General features: G+C 36.4%; 1 long non-coding RNA gene across 1 annotated transcript in view; it reads left to right on the top strand.

Moving 5' to 3' along the window:
• The first annotated feature begins 358 nt into the window (after nt 1-358).
• Nucleotides 359-6,072, top strand: part of LOC139541720 (uncharacterized) — a 68,868-nt gene continuing 63,154 nt past the window's right edge. Inside the window, exon 1 of the long non-coding RNA XR_011668392.1 lies at nt 359-589. This is a non-coding gene — a long non-coding RNA (uncharacterized lncRNA). The remainder of the gene's footprint in view (nt 590-6,072) is intronic.

Below are 6,072 nucleotides of genomic sequence, written 5' to 3'. Positions count from 1 at the left end.
ATTATAATAGACCTGGTCTGTATTTTAATAGACATGGCCTGTATTATAATAGACCAAGTCCTTTTTATAATAGACCTGGTATGTATTATAATAGACCAGTATTATAATATACCTAGTCTGTATTATAATTTGATCTGGGCTTTATTATAATAGACCTGGTCTGTATTATACTATACCTGGCCTGTAGACCTGTCCTGTATTATAATAGAACTGACCTGTATTATAATAGACATGGCCTGTAGAGCTGCCTGGTATTATAATAGCCCTGACCTGTATTAAAATGGACTTGTTCGGTAGACCTGTCGTGTATTATAATAGACCTGGCCTGTATTATATTAGACATGGCCTGTATTATTGTTGCGTCAAAAAACAGAACACTCAAAACATGAGCACAATGGCAGCTCTTCCTTTAAAGAACTCCAGGCCTCAAGAGGGCAGATAACCCAAAAACACGGGTGGAACTAAAAAATTGAGCCAGGATTTCTGGAGGGACTACTTTTACATGCGCACCTGGCAGATAAGCATGGGTATAAAATGTTTGGTCCTCAACATACACACAGCTCATTGTTCAACCCTAAAGACGCAACTGGTATGTAATGTTTGGAATTATTTATTATGTTGCATCCAGTGCTCAGCACAATTTACATGTTTAACTCTGGTAGGAGTGGTGACTTTTGTTATGGATATTTTCTGACTGCAGAAGTAATTGCTAGAAGTGCTAGATTAAATTGTTTAAACGTTTACTTTATTCAAAGCCATGCTTTGTTGCTGTGTCATGCATTGTTTAGTGTAAAATAATGCATGTTTATTCTCTGTTTAAGGTTATCAACCTATTGCTATTCCTATTCCCTATTCCTTATTCCTCTGTCATTCAACTACTCTATTCAACTAATCAACTGTTTCAACATATTCAACAAATGGCATCAAAACCATAATAAAACACTGGAAAGGAATTGAGTTGTCCCTTTGCATCCTTGACGGGTTGAGCAAGCCGTTTTCAAGTTTGGGCAGAGCTGAAATAATTATAACACCTAGACAACTTGACAATTATAGTAGATCTGGCCTGTATTATAATAGACTTGGCCCGTATTATAATAGACATGGTCTGTATTGTAATATACCTGGCCTGTGTTATAATAGACCTGGCCTGTACTGTAATAGACCTGGTCTGTATTATAATAGACCTGGCGTGTATTATAATAGACCTGGCGTGTATTATAATATACCTGGCCTGTATTATAATAGACCTGGCCTGTATTATATTAGACCTGGCCTGTATAATAATAGACCTGGCCTGTATTATATTAGACCTGGCCTGTATTATAATAGACCTGGCCTGTATCATAATAGACCTGGCCTGTTTCATAATAGACCTGGCCTGTATTATAATAGACCTGGCCTGTATTATAATAGACCTGGCCTGTATTATAATAGACCTGGCCTGTATTATAATAGACCTGGTCTGTATTATAATAGACCTGGCCTGTAGTCCTGTCCTGTACTATAATATACCTGGCCTGTATTATAATAGACCTGCATTATAATTGACCTGGTCTGTATTATAATTGACCTGGTCTGTAATATAATAGACCTGGTCGGTATTATAATAGACCTGGTCTGTATTATAATAAACCTTGCCTGTATTATAATATACCTGGTCTGTATTTTAATAGACCTGGCCTGTATTATAATAGACCAAGTCCTTTTTATAATAGACCTGGTATGTATTATAATAGACCAGTATTATAATATACCTAGTCTGTATTGTAATTTGATCTGGGCTTTATTATAATAGACCTGGTCTGTATTATACTATACCTGGCCTGTAGACCTGTCCTGTATTATAATAGAACTGACCTGTATTATAATAGACTTGTTCGGTAGACCTGTCCTGTATTATAGTAGATCTGGCCTGTATTATAGTAGATCTGGCCTGTATTATAGTAGATCTGGCCTGTATTATAGTAGACCTGGCCTGTATTATAGTAGACCTGGCCTGTATTATAATAGACTTGGCCCGTATTATAATAGACCTGGTCTGTATTATAATAGACCTGGCCTGTATTATAATAGACTTGGTCTGTATTATAAGAGACCTGGCCTGTATTATAATAGACCTGGTCTGTATAATAATAGGCCTGGCCTGTATTATATTACACCTGGCCTGTAGACCTTCCCTGTAGACCTGACCAGTATTATAATAGACCTGGCCTGTATTATAATAGACCTGGTCTGTATTATATTAGACCTGGCCTGTATTATAATAGACCTGGCCTGTATTATAATAGACTTGGTCTGTAATACAATAGACCTGGTCTGTATTATAATAGACCTGGCCTGTAGACCTGTCCTGTACTATAATATACCTGGCCTGTATTATAACAGACCTGGTCTGTATTATAATAGGCCTGGCCTGTATTATATTAGACCTGGCCTGTAGACCTTCCCTGTAGACCTGACTAGTATTATAATAGACCTGGTCTGTATTATAATAGACCTGGTCTGTATTATAATAGACCTGGCCTGTATTAAAATAGACCTGGCCTTTTTTATATTAGACCTGGTCTGTATTATAATAGACCTGTATTATAATATACCTGGTTTGTATTATAATAGATCTGGTCTGTATTATAATAGATCTGGTCTGTATTATAATAGACCTGATCTGTATTATAATAGACCTGCCTGTATTATAATAGACCTGTATTAAAAAATACCTGGTTTATATTATAATAGATCTGGTTTGTATTATAATAGACCTGGCCTGTAATATAATAGACCTGGCCTGTTTTATATTAGACCTAGCCTTTTATATAATAGACTTGGTCTGTATTATAAGAGACCTGGTCTGTATTATAATAGACCTGGCCTGTATTACAATAGACCTTGCCTGTATTATAATAGACCTGGCCTGCATTATAATAGACATGGCCTGTATTGTATTAGACCTGGCCTATAGACCTGGCCTGTAGACCTGACCAGTATTATAATAGAACTGGACTGTATTATAATAGACCTGGTCTGTATTATAATAACCCTGGTCTGTATTATAATAACCCTGGTCTGTATTATAATAGACCTGGTCTGTAGACCTGACCAGTATTATAATAGAACTGGACTGTATTATAATAGACCTGGTCTGTATTATAATAACCCTGGTCTGTATTATAATAGACCTGGTCTGTATTATAATAGACCTGGCTTGTATTATAATAGACCTGGCCTATATCACAATAGACCTTGCCTGTATTATAATAGATCTGGCCAGCATTATAATAGATCTGGCCTGTATTATATTAGACCTGGCCTGTAGACCTGGCCTGTAGACATTACCTTTTTTTTAAAGACCTGGCCTGTATTATAATAGACCTGGCCTGTATTATAATAGACCTGGCCTGTATTATAATAGACCTGTCCTATAGTCCTGGCCGGTATTATAATATACCTAGCCTGTATAATATTAGACATGGCATGTATTATTTTAGACCTGTATTATACTAGACAAAACCTGTACAGTAATCCCTCGTTTATCGCGGGGGTTACGTTCCGAAAATGACCCGCGATAAGTGAAATCCGCGAAATAGAAAACTTTTTTTTTTTTTACAATTAGCAACTATTACATGTATACAAATACAGTGACTCACGTGTAGGCCGTTTCGTCGACATTATGGGTTTAGGAGATGTTCGAAATTACAAGATAATTTGGCCAACTTAATGTAAATTTGCCAAGCTGTTTTATGTACGTACACATAACTGCACGAGACGACAAAATGATAGCACAATTCGTAGCATGTTTTGATACAAGAAGCGGGAGTGAGTTTTTAGCGAATCAGAATGCAGAGCACAATGCACCAAAAAAAAAAAAAAAATGCATTATGAAAATCCGCGAAATAGCGAATCCGCGATAAGTGAACCGCGAAGTGGCGAGGGATCACTGTATTACAATAGACCTGGTCTGTATTGTAATATACCTGGCCTGTGTTATAATAGACCTGGCCTGTACTGTAATTGACCTGGTCTGTATTATAATAGACCTGGCCTGTATTATATTAGACCTGGCCTGTATTATATTAGACCTGGCCTGTATTATAATAGACCTGGACTGTATTATAATAGACCTGGCCTGTATTATAATAGACCAGGCCTGTATTATAATAGACCTGGCCTGTAGTCCTGTCCTGTACTATAATATACCTGGCCTATATTATAATAGACCTGGTCTGTATTATAATAGGCATGGCCTGTATTATAATAGACCTTGTCTGTATTATAATAGACAATAGACCTGGTCTGTATTATAATAGACCTGGCCTGTATTATAATAGACCTGCATTATAATATACCTGGTCTGTATTATAATTGACCTGGTCTGTATTATAATTGACCTGGTCGGTATTATAATAGACCTGGTCTGTATTATAATAAACCAGGCCTGTATTATAATAGACCTTGCCTGTATTATTATATACCTGGTCTGTATTATAATAGACCTGGCATGTATTATAATAGACCTGGCCTGCATTATAATAGATCTGGCCTGTATTATAATATACCTGGTCTGTATTATAATAGACACGGTCTGTATTATAGAATACCTGGTTCGTATTATAATAGACCTTGCCTGTATTATAATAGACTTGTACTGTAGTCCTGGCCGGTATTATAATATACCTAGCCTGTATAATATTAGACCTGGCCTGTATTATTTTAGACCTGTATTATACTAGACATAACCTGTATTACAATAGACCTGGTCTGTATTGTAATATACCTGACCTGTTTTATAATAGACCTGGCCAGTACTGTAACAGACCTGATCTGTATTATAATGGACCTGGTGTGTATTATAATATACCTGGCCTGTAGACCTGACCTGTATTATAATAGACCTGGCATGTATTATAATAGACCTGGCATGTATTATAATAGACCTGGCCTGTATTATATTAGACCTGGCCTGTATTATAGTAGACCGGGCCTGTATTTTAATAGACCTGGTCTGTTTTATAATATACCTGGCCTGTAGACCTTCCCTGTAGACCTGACCAGTATTATAATCGACCTGACCAGTATTATAATCGACCTGACCAGTATTATAATCGACCTGGTCTGTAATATAATAGACCTGGTCTGTAATATAATAGACCTGGTCTGTATTATAATAGACCTGGTCTGTAATATAATAGACATGGTCTGTATTATAATAAACCAGGCCTGTATTATATTAGAACTGGTCTGTATTATAACAGACCTTGCCTGTATTATAATAGACCTGGTCTGCATTATAATAGACCTGGCCTGTATTATAATAGACCTGGCCTGTATTATAATAGACCTGGCCTGTATTCTAATAAACCGTGCCTGTATTATAATAGACCTAGGCTTCTTTTATAATAGAACTGGCCTGTATTATAATAGACCTGGTCTGTATTAAAATAGACCTGGCCTGTATTATAATAGACCTGGCCTGCATTATAATAGACCTGGCTTGTATTATATTAGACCTGGCCTGTAGACCTTCCCTGTAGACCTGACCAGTATTATAATAGACCTGGCCTGTATTATAATAGACCTGGTCTGTATTATATTAGACCTGGCCTGTATTATAATAGACCTGGCCTGTATTATAATAGACTTGGTCTGTAATACAATAGACCTGGTCTGTATTATAATAGACCTGGCCTGTAGACCTGTCCTGTACTATAATATACCTGGCCTGTATTATAACAGACCTGGTCTGTATTATAATAGGCCTGGCCTGTATTATATTAGACCTGGCCTGTAGACCTTCCCTGTAGACCTGACTAGTATTATAATAGACCTGGTCTGTATTATAATAGACCTGGTCTGTATTATAATAGACCTGGCCTGTATTAAAATAGACCTGGCCTTTTTTATATTAGACCTGGTCTGTATTATAATAGACCTGTATTATAATATACCTGGTTTGTATTATAATAGACCTGGTCTGTATTATAATAGATCTGGTCTGTATTATAATAGACCTGATCTGTATTATAATAGACCTGCCTGTATTATAATAGACCTGTATTAAAAAATACCTGGTTTATA

This window comes from Salvelinus alpinus, chromosome 16 (genome assembly GCF_045679555.1).
Source record: "Salvelinus alpinus chromosome 16, SLU_Salpinus.1, whole genome shotgun sequence".
In the NCBI taxonomy this organism is placed as follows: domain Eukaryota; kingdom Metazoa; phylum Chordata; class Actinopteri; order Salmoniformes; family Salmonidae; genus Salvelinus; species Salvelinus alpinus.
Note: the sequence above shows the minus strand (reverse complement) of the source record. Positions and strands in the feature narration are given on the sequence as shown.